At 40.0% G+C, this 20,416-nt stretch overlaps 1 long non-coding RNA gene across 1 annotated transcript in view; it reads right to left on the bottom strand.

Moving 5' to 3' along the window:
- Window positions 1-19,507, bottom strand: part of LOC26531212 (uncharacterized) — a 252,619-nt gene extending 233,112 nt beyond the window's left edge. The window contains exons 1-3 of the long non-coding RNA XR_001450104.3: window positions 19,342-19,507; window positions 18,106-18,245; window positions 16,929-18,034 (exon numbers count right to left, since the gene is read on the bottom strand). This is a non-coding gene — a long non-coding RNA (uncharacterized lncRNA). The remainder of the gene's footprint in view (window positions 1-16,928; window positions 18,035-18,105; window positions 18,246-19,341) is intronic.
- Between the last annotated feature and the right edge of the window lie 909 nt (window positions 19,508-20,416).

The following is a 20,416-nucleotide window of genomic DNA, read 5'->3' on the forward strand; positions in this document are numbered from 1 at the left end:
AGCACCTACCATGTGCAAGTTTTAATATGGCGCCAAAACCACACTTCCGTTTTAGAGCGATTTGATATTGTTATGCTAGCATGTACATGTCTTGGCATGTCCTTGTTGCCGTTGCTCCTGGCCATTTGCTAGTTGTGCTTTATTGGTTTTATATTGGCTCATATTTTGCGCAGCTGTCGGCTCGTCCAGCTTCTGCCGGACAGGTTGTGAATTGTGACAAGTTGCCAATGGGGCTTTAAATTTCAATATTGCTGCGTTCGGACTCGTGTCATAGTGTTGGCGATTCCCACCAATCCCCCAACCTTCACCCCACACCACCTCTCCCACAATTCGTATCTATCTACGCCTTTGTCCATGCGGGTGTAGTACCGAAAATTTATTGCGTAATTGAAACCGGAAACTACAACGTTCTGTGGTGAATTTTAATAAAGTTTGCCTTTGTATGCAAGTTATTTATTGACAAATAGCAGTTAATTTGATTTTGTGCCAATATTTAAAACAATGCGGACACACACACACACACAGACAAACACAAGCACCATAGTCAAAGACATTATAATATATACACCCTATCTCGAAAATTTATCCCATGCCTATGCTTAATGAAAGCAAATTTCATTGCACATAACTGAGTCATGCAGCAAAAAAGATTATTGGAAATGTGCGCAAATTCGATGGAATATACAAGTAGATATAGTCCCGAAATAATATTAAATATAAATAAAAATTAACCAAAAATAAACATATATAAAAAATCTTGTTTCAGCTGAATAAAGAAAAAACGTACCAAAAGTAGGACAAAGACGATAATTTTGTTATCAATTTTTAACCTTTGGTTGGAAACGAGGAAAGCTGTCGATGTGAACAAATAAATAAATAGGGGTACTCACAAATCTGTTTTTATTGATGAGGCCATTATATAATGCTGATGCTCACACTTCTGAATCGATTTCAAAGCCAGAAATAAAATTTGCGACAAGTATCATTTCATTTTTGGGGCAATAAAATTCCATTAAACAAAGGAGAACTTTTATCATGCCATTGGCCTTTATGACGTTCACGAACGAGTCGGTCCCAGAGGAATGCAAAACGAGACAACGTCCAATGATGAGTATGATGACATTTTTGACATAACCGACGCACGCACACACACACAAAACGCTTGCATGCGTACAGCTAGTTGGAAAAGTGGACAAGTTGGGCAAGAGATGAGGCCGGAACCGAGATCAAAGCTGTGTCGGAGGCATAGACAAAGGCATTTTTAATGGGGCTACTGCTGTCCCGATGGACGAGATTAGCCGTTGCCATCACATGACGCACAAGTGAAAGCCCACTAAACAGTCTATGAGGGCAATGTAACAATTCCTGGCCAAAAGTTAGACTCAAAGCCAAAGCATACGAGCCCATGCCTGATTTAAGCTTATTCAGAAGGAGACTCTTTTCACTCGGAGGGGTGAGTCCAATTGCGCTTTGACTGATGGCTTTAATATCAATTTCAGACTTCGTTCACTCCCTCACTCGATGTCGGTACCCCAATATGGGTAACTGTACGCGAGCTGACAGTTGGCATAACCGAATCCCATTGGCCATAATTCTTAAGCCAGTGACGGACCATAAATTGGAAACTGGCTGCCAATCTGCAGCTGTAGAAGCAGAGATGAAGCCATCAAGCAAACAGTCAATGGCGAAAGCATCAAATGCGAAAACCAACTGAAAATATTAAGTTCAACACATACGACATTCATATTAGAAATCGGTGAAAATTGGGGAAAATCAACAGGGAAATTGTCAACTAGTTGCCAAATGCAAAGGTAGAGCGAATCTCCATATTCAACTATGTCAAGGCATAGAAATCGGTTATATCATATTACAAAAAAAATTATTGGGGGCTCGTAAAAAATAGGCATAGTCTATGGAATAATTTTTTTTTTTTAAATTTGAAGTAGTTTAAAAAGAAGCTAAAGCTAGAGAATTATTTGTATCATTAACGAGCACTTGCACCTAGATTTAAGTTAGATTCTTATTGATCTATATGTTATTTTGTTATATTTAACTAAGATCTTTGACATAATCACAAACGATTTGGTAGTCGTAATATACCCACAATGGTTAGGTCATAAGAGCGGAGAACGTTTGTCGGCACAACAATAACAACGACAAGGCATGGCAGCTGCAAATTACACTTCAATCGAAGACAGAGTCCCCACAAAATGAAGCAACAACAACACCAACTATCATATGAGGTAGAGTAAAAAGGTAAAAGACAAAAGAATGCGATTGGAAAACGATTTTCATTTCGGCAGCTAATATAGGCGACAAATCTAAACGAGGCTGGACACTGGCGTTGGGTTGAGCTTGCCAACGCACGCGTACACATACACACTCATGGAGACAATTTCGAAATCAATATTTATGACTACCCCAGCAGATTTATTGCAGCTTGCCAGCACACACACGCACACAAACTCTCAGAAACGGGACAAGTAGTAAAAGTATTGAGATGGGGTTCGTATTGCTGCTGCCATTGATTTGTACGTTGCCTCGTTGGCCTCTCCTCTTTTTACTGCTGCTATCGCTTTTTGCTGTATTCACAAAATAATAATATCCCTTCTTTGATTTTCATGTGTGCACATACACACACACACACACACACACACATACACACGCACAGCTGCCTAGATGTTTATTGCAGCTGACTTTGTAGTTGTGCCTAGTTTCACTTATAACACACTGCAGCATGCAATGATTTATGTTTTTTAAAGAAAATGTCAGCAAATGGACGACAACGATGACAGCATAAAGACGAATTGAGCTGAATCTTTGCATTCCATTTTCCAAATACTTTTGCCGTCTGCCTGCACAAAGTATCAAAGCAAACGGAATTGAAATTGATGCAGTAGCATTGCATTGTTTTTTGGGGCAGATGTTGCTATGACTGCTGTTGCTGCTGCTGCTGCTATTGCTGTTGCTGCCATTAAGTAAAACAAAAATTGCATTCAATTAACACACACATTGGGTTATATACAGCCGACAGCTGTATTTACCAGCCGCCCACAACCCCCGTGTCCCAAAAAGCATTGCAAAATTTCGTTTGTTGTTCGTTGTTTGGTTGTGTGCAGCTAAACACAAATCCAATTGAATTATGAATTTCAATTTTACTTCATAGCCGAGGCAGCAGCAGCAGCAGCAACAACAACAACAGCAACAAAAACCATGGCTACAACCAGCAATGTTAACAAATGCATAAACAAACAGTAATTGCTACCTAGCCTGTTAGTAATCTTCAAATGGTTGAGGCCTTCCAAAGCGCTCTGTTTGTTTTCGATGAGGACGGCCATAGACGCAGCTGCTTCTCGGCATCAAATACGATTTTAGCTACCATGATGATGAGCAGCTAGCACGTTGATGGCTGCTGCATGGCCATCATATATACATATGTATGTATGTAATGTTCATTAAGACTTTAAGCTGTTTGTCTGTCCAGTACACACACACACACACATCCACACACACACTTAGTCGCTTTTGGGATTTTGTTGTTCTAGGCTTCACAAAAAGGCCGAAGCATTGCATCACATTATTTGACTAGATGAGAAACGGTCTGTGAGGTATCTGCCAACTGTCAGCTGCAGTCGTTGTCGTTTCAATCTGTATGTGCGTGTGTGTTTGTGTGTTGCTATATTATTTGATTGAGTTTTGTGATGTTGTTTAAATTCAAGCATAATATTTGATGTGATTGCTACTTTCGAAATGTGATGCGACCTGTGCAAACAAACTGTCCACATGATATTCATTTGCTCTTTGGAGAAATATTATCTAATTAAGGCTGCCGTTAAAAGCTTGTCAAGGCTTCCAGGCTTTGGTCCTAACAGCAAACATGCTGCGCAAGTTTTCGGCTAATGAGCAGCATTTAATGAACTACAAACGAGGTATTTTTGCAAAACGACAGCCGCAGCAGCAGGAGCCAGCGAAAACATGCCGCAGTATGACTTTCGGCATTGTAACTGGCTCAGTGAAGGCGCAGGTACAGCAGCCACGCCCACTTTTCAAGAGAGCTGCATATGTACATCATGTAGCTGTTGCTTGGCCTGCGGCAGTTTTTGGCAACTTCAGCGGATAACACACGCGTCAGGGCGTAGCCGTAACAGGGGACTTACTTATAATATACTTGGCGCGGCTTATTTCATTAAATATGGCAGCAATAAGAAAGTAACATGCCCAGAATGCCGGCAGCCAAGTTAGTAGTTTGCGTTAACAATGTGGCTTGCCAACCAAATTTTGCCGATTAGGGCTGCGCGTAGCTTAGAAGCAACAGCAAACTAAATTTGGTCCTTGTGGACGCCGTAAGCTTAAACTGATGGTGAAAATGTGTGGGCAAAATATCCTTTGAAACGCTATAACTTTTAGAAAAGTAAAACACAAACATGGATTAATTAATATTGTTTATGTGCCTTATGCAAATCCAATAAAAGTATCGATAACATATCGGCTCAATATATTTTTGTAATGTGTTTGTAATTTGTAATGCATTGAATGGCTTTTAAGAAAATTTATGTTTACCATTGAAGCAAGTTTCCATCGATAGCTTGCTGTTTAGTATTCTGCGATAACTAAGAAAAGACAATATTATAGACAATTATAGATGCTCTTCGAGATAGTTGGTAGCAAAGAAACGAATAATGAAGGCTAGATAACATCTGCTACACCATCTTTTTGTATTGTACGAGAAATACTAGTGCCTTGCACTTACTCAACTATGTCTAAAATATCCATTTCAATTTACACATATTTTCACACATATTTTTTAAAACTAAATTTGATCTAAAAACTAAATGGCGATCTGGCGAACTACTTATACCTTCGAGCTGGGCCTCTCGCAAAAATGTTTAATTTTAAACCCAATAATTTCAGAGAGGATAAGGTTTGTTTGCGACCTATTAGAGTCAATTTTTATATTCGGCGCATTATGAACACTAATAAGAAACAGAAGAATAGAAGTAGAAATAGTTTTTTTCAAAAGATACCACAAAAATAACTTTTGCTTTAAAATATTTACTAGATACTTTGTTTAAAACTTTTACCATGACAATCTTGAAGCGAATACCTAATTAAACTTTTCATTACTTTCTAATGCATGAAAACAAGGCAGAGTGATTGATACGGTTAATTATGTCAACGAATGCATCAAAGCAGCCGGCTAGCACACACTCAGACGGACAGCATGTTATGCTGTTTGTGCTGGCATTTTAATTAAATTATGCAGATATTTTCAAAGAGTTACCTATTCCTATGGGCCACTGCCCGCACGCATCACCCCGCTCCTGCTATAATTGCCCTCATCAAAGCAGCATTTTAACTAATGGATAGCACGCGCGTTAAATTTCTTAAGCTCCGCAACACCCATACCTTTTTTGATTATCACCAGGCAATGAGTTTTTTAATTAAATTCCATTGCCTGGAAACGGACAGCGGACAGTTGCATACAGGGTTTCAAAAAAATAGTCTGCACAGCTTTATTCGTATTCACCTCATATTAAATGTCCAAGAAGTATTATTATTTTGAATTCACTTTTGTTGTGTAACCAGGCTTAATGCAGCTTCAAATAAAGTTGAAAGCCAATCGGTGGGCTGCGGATGTGCGAATGTTTTCAATATGCATATCGATTAGCTTAAAACCAAGCATAGGCGTAATGAAAACTATGGCTATGCAGATGGCCAGAGTAAAGCGGTTTAAGGATGCCCGGCACCTGCTCCTGGTTGTTATCCCGTGCAAGCCACAATCAGCAGTCATGCATTAGGCTTTAGAACAAAAGCAAACGCAACAGCAGGAGCAGCTGTTTGACAAGACTAGAGATCGACTTAGTGCAACAGCAACATGCAACAGCAACATGCAACAACAACAACAGCAACTATAACAACAGCAACAACAACAACAACAATGCAAGAACATTGTTCGAACAACAACTAAAATCCCTGTAGTGGTAAAAATCTTTTGCCTTTTGACGTCCTGCACTTACCGAGTCGGTGCAGCTGCCTGCTATTATTTAGTGCGTAGGCAATTCGTCAGTGTGAGCGCTTAACTACTTACATGCCCATGACCATGCCCACTTTTGGTAGGTGCGAGGCGAATGCCACTTGGCCAAGATTAAAATGCCAGCTTAGTGCAGACTTTTGCATGTGAAATTAGAAGCTTAAACTGTGTGCAGCGACTAAAGGGCTGGAGAACGCTGTGCTAGTATATAGCTGTAACTTGTTTGTGGCATGCATAGCAACATGTATGTACACACACACACACATACACATAGACAAGCACACAGCTGTAAATTTGTGTGTGCTTGTTGCTGCATGCGTATGATAAAATAATTCACTCCACTGCAACTCATAAATTCTCTAAGGTAGCGCATAAATTTTCGACAAATCTCGGCAAAATGCCGCAAAGCAGCCCCTAACCTCAGACGGGGACACAACCAGGGACGTAAAACATGAGATGAAGCCCAACAACAACAGCAGCAGTAGCAGCAGCGGCAGCATCAGAAAACACCGCAAGCTGGCCTGTTAAGCTTAGTCAACGACTCCTGGCCACGGTTGTTCAAGTTGTTGTTGCCGTTGTTGCTGCTGCTCCTACTTGACTTTCACTGCAAGAAAGCAAACATTACAACATATTTATTTAGCTAAATAGATGAGTCAACTCGCAAACAGGGGCTGACAGAGGCTGGCAGGACTGATGGCCGGCCAAGTTAAGCCTGCAACAAGCAGGATCCTTAACAATATGCTGGAAATCGAACAACAAATTGATTTGTTAAATACATTGATACTTAGTTGGGCTAATCGTTGAATCATCAATTTAAAAATAAATTCACATTAATTATGCATGCAACCAACTATGTTTCTAAAGCTATTTTTATCATACATGCTTATAATTGGGCAAATGTTGCTCCCTGTACTGCAAATTTTCTAATACCTGACTGCAAGCCAATAAAATGCATTTTTAAAACATAGATAAGCCAAATTTATGACTTAGCATTTGCCCAATTGGCCAAGTCAATGGGGCAAATAACTAACAAGCGTCCCGGCTCAACTTTTAGACTTGGGTATGGTTGTTATTGTCAAGCCGAAGGCGTCAGAAGCTCGGAACAATATTCACAACGACAAAAGAACGTGCTAGCTTCTAAGGCCATCGACTCGACATGTACAATAAAAAGTATTGACTACATGAATTTAATGAAATCAACTAACAGGTATATAAACTATAATTAATAATAAAATTGATTTTTACATGTGTCTGGTATGTTTACTTAATGACCAGCTATTTTTAAATATATTGTAACTTAATATTCTTATTGTTATCCAGTTTTATAAGGGTGCCCAAAACGAATAAAAGTTATTTACATTTTATGCAATGCTTTTTAGAAGCACTCTCGATGCTGAACATACCTTGATATGATGATCATTATAAAGAGAACTCATTCGAAATTAACGCCACACAAATGAATTCTATGACATGGAAAAACACACTCTCCTACCCAGATCTAACCACTCGCCAATTTTTGAATAAAAAGCGGATCTGTCAATAATTTTGATTTTTACACTTGCTAAAGTCAATGCATTTTTATAGGGACAAGGCCAGCAGATAACAACAACAAGGGAAATGTATGTGGAAACGAAACAGAACACAACAAGCGATGCCAAAGAGTTTACAATGTATTCTGGTGGTTGTAAAATAACAACAAGCAGCAGAGATGAGGCACCAGCGAAAAAATTACCATTTAAAAAAAAATGCCAAAAAATTGTTGCCGTTGCATTTTGCACGCATCATTGATGCTCAATGGAGTGTGCACACACTGATACAAAATGGCGGCAGGACATGCGAGTGTGTGAGAGCTTGTATACCAAAAAAAGTTTGCATGCACCGAATACAACTCGCATGCTGTTCATTCTTCATTGGCTTCGGCTAGGGCGCAGCTAGTAAGTAGTTTGTTTGGCATTTGTTTCGGCCACTGGCAAAGTAAATCAAAAGGTTGCTCTAATAAACGAAAACGGAAATGCGCGCATACAACTTTTCTCAGTGCAGGACATGAAAAATGCGCAGCAAAAGTTGCTGCAGCAAACAAAAAATGAAATGCAAGAATTACAAAAACAAAAAAGTTTATAAATCTTAAGAGTAGAGCCACTGCACTTTAAGGACAAGCAAAAGCCCTCTTTAAGCACTGAGCGGCTTTTTCTCAGTTATTGACTAACTGGAGCTAAGACAGCAGCCCAGCATTGGCAATCCCTTAAGATTCTAATTTATATCAGTGGCAAACTTATTTTCTATTTCCGCGTTGCTGCGAAAATGTTGTACGTGATTCAATTATAAAATGCGGTCCCTCAAATCGTTGCAAAATTTATGTATTTCATTTTATTTGCAGCGTCCGCGTCTGCCACTGTCTTCGGGCTGCTGCCACATGTGGCCCCAGGGTGGCTGTGAGCGCGCGCGTCTTTGCAGTGTGTGCCCCCATTTTAATGGACTGTCTCGTAAAATAGCACAAAAAAGTGTCACGAAATTTATGCGCACCATAAAGAGCTGGAATATCTTAAAAACAAAGCATGCCGAAAAGGACACCAGAAATAGAGCACTTCAAGGATCGCCACTTGAGCTGCACTTTTGGCATTGCGCTTACTTAGGTTCATTTCAAGTGCAGCTTGCGCGTATTTCACGGATATCAAATTAATTATGCACTTAAAGTGCAGACGAGTACCTTGCTCTAGTTCCGATTCTGATTATGGTCAGAGTTGTAGAGCTCTGCTGTTTATGGTGGTTTTCAAATGAACGCCGCTCGCGGTTACAATTGTTGCGATTGCATAGCCTGCTAATTGAGATAGCGGCCAAGTAAGCGGGTGCTTTGGGGCGACGTCAGTACAAGTGCACTTTCTGCCTGCCACCGCATTTGCGTTCATCAATTTGCACAGTTAATTGCTGATTGACCTCAGGAGCTGCTCTTAATGTTAACGATAATGTGTACTTGCGGCTGCTTGGGGCCCCAGCTTGCCGCTCCGACACGCTTCATGGATGCCATTAAAAATGCTCAGAAAAAAAAAAAGACAAAAGACATGAAAGCACATGAAAAATGTATTTTCATAAAACGGCGAATGGTGTTGCCAAGAAATGACAGACATCTCGGTGGATGTTGCATTTCGCAGTTCTTTTGCGTTATTTCCTTAACATTCGCTTGTCCTGCCATCACTCAGCTCTCTGCAAAAGTCATAAATCGCAATGCGTGGATTATGCAATTTTCATGTTTGCATTTGCGAGTGCAGCACACAAAAAGGCTGACAACAATGCGTTACATTTAGCATCAAGGACAGCATCTGCAGCAACAGAAAATAACAAATTTGGAATCTATTCAGAAGAAGCTTGAGGGAGATAAAGGAGACAATGGCAACAGGAAGCGTCAGTATATGGGAAACCTAAGTAGCTAGTAGGATATGCGGCACTTGCAGCAGCTACAGAAACACCGGAAGCCATCAAACAATGACGGCTATGACGGCAGCAACACGACAGATTCAAATACAACACACACATGTGTCTGTATGTGGGTGTGTCGGGACACAAGAAGCAGAATAAGTGGGAGAAAAAAGTGGAAGCTGCACACAATTCAAATAAAAAAAGTCAAACAATTATTTATATGATACCCTCAAATATTGCAACAAATCAACTAAAGGTTTCTGGAATTCAAAGAAGGTTAACCAAGCAGCAGCTGCACATTACTATACAAAATTATCAGGAAATTTTAAATAGAAAAACTCTGCAGTTATTTTTGTTATTAAGAAAAGAAGGTAATAATATGAAAGAGACAAAAATTTGAATACTCTTACTTTAAATTAAATGTTGCGCACTTGAATGGCAAAAATCAAATACCTGAGCAAATAGAGTATATGATTACTCACAAAACGATACAAAGGCATTTAAATGATAGATAGATTGGAGAATAGACAGCGATAAGAATATTGTAATTAAAGTTCTGATCTTAGCAGTAATCAGCTTATGGGTTCTATCTTAATATATAAATTCAAATCTATCGATGGTTATTTTTAATTATAGCCGATAAAATATGGCAGAATACCAAAAAAAGGCGTCGCAACCTATTCTGTTCATCAAATGTAAATTTCATTTATTTATTATAGAATCAGTTTGTTAATTACTTAACTTTTAACCAAAATGCTTTAATATTTGTTTGCATATAAAAAGGGAACACGTATTGCCTATGTTGTTGCCGCAAATTGTTGAATACTGGCTTCATTTGGACCTCGGGCGGCTCATTAACATTTCGTTTAATACAAAAAACGCACTGAATAGCTGGCTGCTGACTGGTCAGCCACACACTGTAGCGGCAACCGGCCTCAGTATAACTAAATTATTTAGGTGGTTGTGTGGCCAGCAACGGACACAAGTCATGCCCCCGCGCCGCTTGAAACGCGACTCACTGACACGACCAGTCGACGGTCAGCCCAGGCATCAAATGATTGCCCAGACACTTTATTATGTATGAGGCGGCAGCAGCAGCAGTAGCAGCAACCAAACAGACAACAACAAAGACAATGGCAACAAATGAGGATGAACAATGAGCATGAGCATGAGTAAACAAATTATTTATATTTAAATTGTTTGTGTGCGCCTGCATTGTTGGTGCTCGAAAGTCTTGCATATACATTTGCGTCAGACACAGGCAACATATACGTATCTCTCCATATATAAAATTATTCAAACCTGTGAACAACCCATAGCTAGGGAGCTGACATTTTTACCGTAGTTAGCTTTATATACTTTGGTATTAAGGTGCACCCCAAGACGAGCTTTTGGGAAATTCAACCCAGTAGTGTGGAAAAGTCGGGGAAAACCTCTATTTTTTGTTTAACAGTAGATCGGCCCTTACGAAGTTTTAAAAAACCCCACTTCTCGGTAGAATTTGGGGTAAAAGATTTGTTAAGTTTCAGGTTCACTTTCATTTCCAAGGATTTTCATGGAAATTCAAATGAGACGTGTTTCACTCTTTTCGCAAAATCCACCCATTTTTTAATGGAAATGGCTCAAAGCTTGTATAAACGAAGATGGGCGGAAAACGTAACTACCAAGTTTTAATGTTAAGTTCGAAAGACGCCCAACTAATTTATAAATATATATGTAAATATAACTTAAGACGGCGTTCAAGAAAATACTGGTAGCTTTAAATTTTCACCTGGCGAGAAATTAATGTCTAAATACATTAGGCGTTAACCGGGCAAGGCCGGGAAATACCAGCCAGCACTTACACATACAGACAAATACAGTTAATACGTATATATATAGATATTCAAACGCAATGCTGAATATGATTATGTTGCGGGTGCAGCGACTTTTTTGTGCCAAGCCAGCCAGACAGTGAAAGGGTTTATTTATGCATTTCATTTGGGGCTGCACTTTGCTGTGGGCAGACACTGCCGGCGCGGGTCGGGGTTGCGTGTGTGGGCTGGCATTGTGGTTCGCCTTTGAGTTGATGTATTAAAAATTTTCGCACATGGCAGTTGGTTGGTTGTCAGCCGCCCAACACGTCGTCGTCCCTGCTGCGTTCACATAGACGAAAATTTGATTTTCCTTCTGCCTTAACTAGATCAAAACTCCCCGAGATGGGGACATATGCACAAAGCACACCACCAGCTAACCCCTCACCCCATCATCCACTGCCAGCAACTTTGCTTTGACTGTGCATTTTTCAGCGCTTGATTTGCTTTGGCTTCGCACCGCTGGATTTTGTTTTACGCATCGGTAGTGGCAAAGTGGCAACAGATTCGTGCTGATTAGCGTATCACAGGGAAGCACTGCTGGCACTTTGCTGCCAGTGTTTACCTTATTAACCGAGCTTGGAACTGCACTCGGAGTTTTTATGAAAAATTTTGTTAAAACTTTTTACGGCTGATAGCACTAGGTAGAATCGCTTCATGGGACGCACTTTCATGGCTTTTTAGCACATGCATATTATAAAAACAGCTGCAAGCTGTAGCTAAAAATTAAGTGAACTCTGAAAAACTGATGAATAATACAAGTTAAATCTAATTTTAAATAAAACAAAAGTATCTGCATAGTAAAGTGCTTAGGACTAATGTTTGAATGGGTTAACTGTTTGAATTTAAGACCGCAAATGAAATATAAGCTAATAACAAGAAACACGCCGAAGACTAAATACCTTTGTTGTGCCTGTCGGGATTACAGACATGTAAGAAGAATAGTGAACCGCGTAATTGCTGACTTTTGTGAAGATATCTAGAAAAACACAAAATTCTGTCAAGCAAAAACTCATTCTACGACCCATTCGTCCTGTAGGTCTATATGATAAGGTAGACCAACGTTGGAAAGGCATTGGTTCATATGTAAAGAGGCTAAATCCATACAGGAACCTGCTTTCCGACCGACCGAACGTTCCTGCGGCAGCTATACGATATTGTGGTGAAATCTGGCCTGCATCAATATAGGTACTGCCCGCAAAAAAGAACAGATGTATGCACTGTTTTATTACAATGGCCTCAAAGCTAGAAGAGTAGTTTGCATAGAAACAGACAGACGGACAGATACAAACGGATTGTTGTATGGATATATGTTTGCAAGCAAATGCGAGCATAGGCTGTCTTTCATAGCCTATATTAATTAATAAATGGTGCCCATCTTGACAGAGCATTTTGATGGTAGAGATCGCTTTCTCAGTAAACACTAATCAGAAATGGTTGGTGACCGTGGGCAATGACAGGCAGTTCATTTTCTTTGAAGCTAATCGAATATCTGGGATGCAATTTAATCAAAACGTAGTTCAGGCAAATGTCAAGCCATTTGTGTTTATTATTAATTTGCATTTTGATTGGAATTTGACACTGTCAACTGGCTGACATCTGTCGGCTTGTGATATTAGGCAATAATATTGGCAACTTCTTGCGAGAGTCAGGGTGAAACAACCGCCTCAAGCCGGTTCGATTAACGTTAACATTTCTCATGAATTTTTTAATAAATATTTAACTGACAGTCGCCCACAAAACACTGCAATAAATTGCTTGGCAATAATTGATTAATGTGGAAGGAGGTGGGCATCTTTCCAGCTACGCCCAATTTCTTATCGTTGACAGGCAAAGGAAAACGCAAGCTGAAAGCTGAAAACTTTTGCCATTTGCTTGGCTGAGCAGACGCATCTAATTAACACGGCCAACAACGCGCGGTTGGCAACTGGAAACTGGCAACGAGCGCCCCAAGGCTTAATGCTTTGTGCGGCAGAACCGCAGAACTAATTTAAATTGATTGAATATGCTTCGATAGCAATTCAATTAACTTTTACGCGTCCTTGTGCCACAGTTTTAGATAAATTTCTGCATCCGTTTAAGGTGCAGCCTCCGGTTGCTAGCGCTGTCAGGCTGCACAAATGAGATTCGGTTCGTCATTGCATGTGCGGGACATTTTGCATAGCAAGTGGCCTGGTTGGGTCCAAAAGTAGCGGAGCAGAAACTGAGCCTCGTCTCATTGCATTTTGTGAGCCAACTAAATCACCAGAAATCAGTTATAAATCCGTTGGACGTTGTGCACCAGGACATTAGACATACAAATACGTATGCATAATTCCCTTTGCCGTGGGTCCTTGGCGCCGATAGCGTTGCAGGCATTCCGCTCAACAGTCAGCATGTGTGTGTGTGTGTGTGCCTTTCAATTATTCAAATAACACAGAATTTTGGCAGCAATGGCTGTCAGGATTAATACAGCAACCAGGACGACCACTTTGTGTGCTGCCGTCGCGTTATCCTCGCAGCCCAGAGCAACGCTCATTTAGATCGTCAGGCAGCCAACGACAGTCGCACAGTCTGTTGGTCAGTCATGGGCTCTACGTAGCTGCCCATTAGTATACGTTTTGGGGCTTTGCATGTGCTGACTTTAATCTATTGCCTGGAAAATGCACACAAGCACACACACACACATACACACAGTTTGTGCTTGTGTGCGACATGAAAACATCAAACAACATTCGTCGGGTTTTAATTATTATTTGAAATCACGCTGACGCTGATGATGTCTGCCTCCTTTTGGTTAGGTTAGTCCATGTCCCTGGGAGCGATGGTGCAATCTAATGAAACATTAGCCACTCTCCTACAACAGCAACAACAAGCCCCGTCACAATGGACATCAGTCACGTGTGCGAGTGTGTGTGTGTGTGTGTGTAAATATGCATGGCAGACAGGCAGGGAATGATGCGCGCTTGAGCATAAATTTTATTGTTTGCACGGCAATAAAGCGACAACAACAACAGCAGCAACAACAACATTTGTTGCTAGCATCTTCGTTGTCATCCAGCACAACGAGGCAAACACACACAAGTGCTACAAATGTGCCAGGTAAATACTTATACATATGCAAATACATATTCTGGTACAGTCAAACCGTTTGCAAAATGTAAAGAAATGTTGACAGGCAGCATGTGGCCAGCTTAGCGAATGTTTACTGTTTGCTTTAACGACCAAATCAGAGATAGACAGAGTGAAACGCACATAGAGAATGAGAGAAAAAGTGTGAATGCAATTAGCCTATGGCAGAAAATGATGGCAATTAATGTTACCTGGGACACCATTTCGGCCATCAATTATCTCCTACAATTGCTAGCTGCATATAAAAATAGTCTCCCATTAATAAATATGAAAGTAGACCAGATGGACATGGCTATAAGGGCTCAGCTCAAAAAAAAAATGACTTGGAACTTAAAATGAAAAAAAATGTAGCAATTATTTGCGAATTTGGAGAATTTTCGGGAAGTGTTAATTTCAAGTCTCTTAATAATATATTTCTAAAATCAATTCTATTTGTTTTTATACCCTGAACCCAATAAAAATGGGTATATATTGTATTTGTGCAAAATCCAAGTGTATGTAACAGGCAGAAGGAAGCATATCTGACCCCATAAAGTATATATATTCTTGATCAGCACCAATAGACGAGCAGAATATTTGTAAGTACAAAAACTGGTGTTTTACCTACTATCGCTATACAGCTATATGATACATAACTTCGATTGTAATCGTAACTCATTTCGCATAATAGGAATATAAAATAAAAGGTTTAGTTAAGATATCTTAAGATATGTATATTATAGTATATATAAGAAATAGTAGTTTGACGTTGCTAAGTGTTTGCTTGTGAATAGTAAGATACAGAAACCAATATACGCTTAGATTGGACAAGATATCTTCATAGACTAACTTTTTGACCAACTATTACTATGCTACAGCGCGCTAAGGAGGCCAAAACTGAAGATCTATAGAAACGGACGGACGAGCATAGGCTTATTGACTCGGCTGTTGGTCAATGATAAATATACTTTATTGGGTTAGGCTTGTCTCCTTTAATAAGTCACACTTTTCATTCCTTATCGATTGTCTTTTAGTATGGTTGGTTGGTTTTTAATGTCTACAATCAATGTGTGCTGTTTTTAACTAGTTGAAATCAAATGTAATACATTCTATTCAAATAGAAGGAGCATACAATATTTTTGCCACGTGTATTAAAGTTCAATATCACATCAATTATTATGCAATTCTTTTGTTAAGAATTCACATTAAATCCAATAAGCAAATCTTTTATAATCTGGCACACATGTTCCAATGACCACAGTTGAAGGAGCCAATTTGATTGATAGCACCGGCAATGCCAGCAGCCTGTTGGCCACACTGTCAAGTGCCAATTAAACTAAAGCGTGGCAACAGCCAACAGACGTTGTGTATAGGCCGATAAAACTGCCAGTTATTTTTTCACGGCTCGCGCGAGAATTTTTTTTCCTCGCACTAATGACACAGGACACCTCCTAGGACATGGCCCACACCATGCAGGCCGCGTTGACGTTGATAGGCCACAACAATTTTCATTGGACAACCATTTACAATAAACGTCAGCGATTGCCGCGCGGCCAGCCTAAGCGTTTGTAATATGTTGGACTAAAAAAAAAAAAAAGGAAAAGAAAAGCAGAAAGGTCGTGTAGTTTAGGTTAAGCGCAAAATCAAATGGCCATTGAGGTTGGGGCTTGATAAGCGCTAATGAATGGTTTTCTTGTGCGCTTCAACGGGCCGTGTCTATGGCTGGCCGCAACCATGGCAGCAGTCGCAGCCGGACACTTGTCGCGGTTTGGGCAATTTAAGTGGCGGTTGATGTTGTCGTCCATGTCGATGTCGACGTTGACGCTGATGGTGGGGCTGCGGCTAGCATCGCTGCCTGCGGTTGGGCTGACGCAAATGTTTGGTTTCGCTGGCAATTAACGTGGCCAAAAAACAATGCTGCTGCATTTTTTCGTTGACCATTTTTGGGTCTTGTAATAAAATGGCAAACGTATGCCTGCAATCAATAACCGAAGCGAGCGGCCCCAACAAGTATGCTACGGCTTTTGTTTGCCCTTCTCTCTCTCCATATGTTACGTGTGTGTGTGCGTGTGTGTGCATATGTATATGTGTGCAGCCAAAACCACAACAGCAACAAATCGAATACAGTGACAAAGCGTAAGTGAGAGACAGGCTGTGACGGCGGCGAAGGCTACCAACAAGCGACTTAATACAGGCCCAGTTGATGAAGACACAAGGCAGATGGATAACGGCAGGTAAGCCAAGCATACAAATAAGAAATTTTGCAATGCCACAGCATCAAGAAGCAGCGGGCAGCGAATGAAGTGCAAGGGGATGATGAAGTGCCGCCGGCAAAACTTTTGAGGAGCACTCGGCAATCGGAACAATGGCAGCCTCTTTTGTGCTGGCCAATGCAATACAAATCGCTACCAATTTTCATCCGGACACACCAGAAAGCAGCAGGAAGGCTGAGCATGCTAGCTAAGCCATAAGCAATGGTCAACTATATGGCCAAACATGCGGCGCACACCTTTCATTTATTGTACGTTTCATACACGTACCTGCCTCACTACCTCGCATTCTCTTTCTCTGTCGCTGCTCTCTCTTTTTCTTTCTTTTTGTCTGCATGTGCTGGTGCCGTGGCCAACTTTTATACCGAACCGCGTGGGGTTTTGCAAGCTTTTGGACCACGTCTGCCGCCTGGTCCATGGCTCTGCATCGACTTTATGTTGTGCATGTGTCTGGCCGGGGTCTTTACGTTGGCTTGATTGGATTTGCCGATGCAAATGAAGAATCCAATTTTTAAAGTTTGTTTTTCGTTATCGTTACGTTTCTTGTTAGTCCTGCTACTGCTCCTGCTCCACCTGCCCAATGCTAGATTTTGCATCCTTCCCTCTTGTTTTTTTTTTGTACATGCAGCATGATGCTGCCTCATCCAGGGTTCAACAGCTGGCTGTGTCTTTGACGATTCCAGCCCAACTCTGCTCCCTTTGTTGTTGTGTGCTTGTGAGTGTGTTGCTTGCACGATTGTTGTGTATATTTTTTGGCCACATCAACACAGATACGCGCACAAACACATGCATACAACTAACTGTCCACCCATTGACACAAAGCATCAGCATGCCGAGGCAACAGCAATAACAACAACAGCAACTGCAACAATAACAGCCTTTTCAAACTAAAAGGCAACACTCACACACAGACACACTCACACACCCTATAAAAAGCACAATTTTTTTGCTCTTTATTTTGCATGCCATTTGTCTGCTGTTGTTGTTTTTGTCGACTCCGCCTTACCACAAAATCGAATTTTCACTTTTAAACAATTGACGTTGCCTCACTCACATGCCGTAGATTTGCCTACTTCTCTACTATCTGCATTTTTATACCCTTGTAAAGAGTATTAGAGTTCTTGCATGAAACTTGTAACGCATAGAAGAGCACAAAACTATTATAACCTGTTTCTGTAAAAACTTGTCTCCTGATTTCATGAATCTTTAGAAATGTTGCATAGGTCAAAGTCGGCTGAAACAAAAAATAAGTTGCACACACACTTTTTTGATATTTTGGCCATAGCTAGAAAGCTTCAATTAAGGTTTTGCATGAAAAAGGGAACAATTCTGGTTTAAGCCAATCCGAACTTCACTTTGGCTTTAACATATACACCCTTTTAGACAAAATGTTAATAAGGGTATTAAATGGTCGACAATAGTAAACAATAAGTTTTACTTGTCTTACCTTATATTAGTACAATTGGTATTTCGTGCCTTACAATTTGTTGTTTGCCCATTGTTTTTGCTTTGGTCAGATTAATTTTTGGCCAACTCCTAGGTTTTGTTAAGTACGCTCCTTTTCCAGCTTCGAGTTTGCCGAGCAATCTAAGAAAAATACAAATATTTTACTGATTATGGTACACAAATTTCAAACTTCTACATACTAATATCGAGGGTAGATTAAAATTTCCCACTTATCGAAGTAAACTCGCGATACACACTCAATTTACGGCACTAAACGTCAAATGTCTAACCATTTTATATTTATTTATTTACTTTTAACAGCACAAGCAATGTAAATATATTCTAAAATCATTATTAAATGTCTGTTATTAATGTGGGGATAGGTCAAGTGGAAAGAAGCAGCAATGTATTTCATTACTCATCTAAATTTGTTAGTCAAACAAATTTGCCCAAATATAAGGCTGGCATAAAACAATACAATTAAATTGCTTGAAATTTGATAGCACCTCTTCGGAGCGCGCAATAAAGCCGGATCCAACGCGTTGGCCACTTCATTAAATAATTGAACACCAAATACTGGTAATTTATCATTAATGATTGCCACAAAACCAAAACAAAGCACCCAAGAACAAGCTATAAGAGTGGGCGGCACTAATATACCCTGTAATTGCTGCTAAATGTTAAGGCAGAGGGAGCAACAAATTATTAAACATATAATCAAATTTAATTGGCTTCAAATTTCTACTCTCACATGAACGCGGAGGAGGGCTGCACGCAATTGAAATTAATTTTTTAAAATAAAAGGATCACCTGAGGCAATTTTACAGGTAAGGTCTTGGTGAAAAGACTTGAATAAAATGAACTCGCTCTTAACAAAGTCAATATTTGGACGATCCCTTTATACCGTTGCCATAGGGTATTAACAAGGTACACTGTCTGTTTGCCTCGTCCAGATCCCCGCCTACAAAGCAAATTACTTATAAATTTGTGTGCCAAGCGAGCCATTGACAGCGGCTACAATTACCGCCGAAGCGGTATACTATAACAACAGGCAATGGAGCAACATAAACTCAAATAAATAAATCAGCTTTGGGCATGTGTTAATTATCTAAACCAAAAAAAAAACAAAGGCGCCATGATAAATGGTCGAGACACATTAACATATTATATATGCAGGCCATAAGAACAGATTAAAAAAACATTCGCTGAACACCACTAAAAGGTTTTCACAACTTACCAGAATTAAAGTTCATAATGCTTCACGAAAAACTAAAATATATGATTTTATTTTAAGCAATTCGCCGAATACTACTTGTGCACTCCTGTTTTAAAATACATAATGCTTTAGAAGCAAAATCAAAATTTTTCATTCTAAATACGTATTTTTAGAACTTTTGACGTTTTGAGTGCTCTTCAACACTAAATATTTAGTTGTGTTTCCAACACTGAATTGAGATATTTATCAACAGTGAAACATAATCATTATTCAGCACTGGTCCTGAATAACTTGAATATTTCAGGCTGCGGCAATCCTTTAAATTTATTTATAGGCTAAGTAGTTTTGTTGTTGAAAACTTGTACAGCTCTTGATAATGGCAAAGGCTACGTTAATCTGTTTGCATGTTAAGCGGCATTCAGAATTAGCCCCCGCTTATGCCATAAATCGTATCGCGAGAGAGCGTTAAACGTTGGTCAAACAACAAATATCAAGTTTTATTGACCCACAAATAACGTGCAGATAATTACAAAAACAATGGCAACCGCTGGCGGCTAGTTGGTGGCCAAAACAAATGCGCAAGTGGTCTTTGCCATGGGTATTTGTTGGCCCTCAGAGCCGGTGGTGGTGGTGGTGGTGTGTTGGTGGAATAACATGGCAAAGTGGAAAAACTACTTACAAGTATGTTAACATGCGCAATTGTTAGGACCCATTGCCGTTGTCTTGTAGCCCTCAGGGCGGCCCAAGACCAAGCCCAAGCCAAGACGAGTATGCAACAATAGCTTCAGCATTTTCCTTTCTTATTTGCTTTTCCCACTACTCTGCGTTTCGACCAAGATGCTCGAGTTTATCTGTTGTGGTCATGGCAAAAAGTAATCCAAAAGATAAAATACAATAAAATAAAAGGCCAAGCGGTGAGTAATGTCTGTTCTCGATGTTGCTGTTGTTGCTGATATTCTCATTGTTGTTGTCTATATTTTTTTTTCCTTTTGGTGCTGATGTTGTGGCCAGCGCTGCATTTGTGGGCAGGTCGCTTAGACAATACCTTCGAGCATCTCGTGTATTGTTGTTGTGTGTGCATAATTTATACGGCAAG

Source organism: Drosophila virilis, chromosome 2 (assembly GCF_030788295.1).
Source record: "Drosophila virilis strain 15010-1051.87 chromosome 2, Dvir_AGI_RSII-ME, whole genome shotgun sequence".
Classification (NCBI taxonomy): domain Eukaryota; kingdom Metazoa; phylum Arthropoda; class Insecta; order Diptera; family Drosophilidae; genus Drosophila; species Drosophila virilis.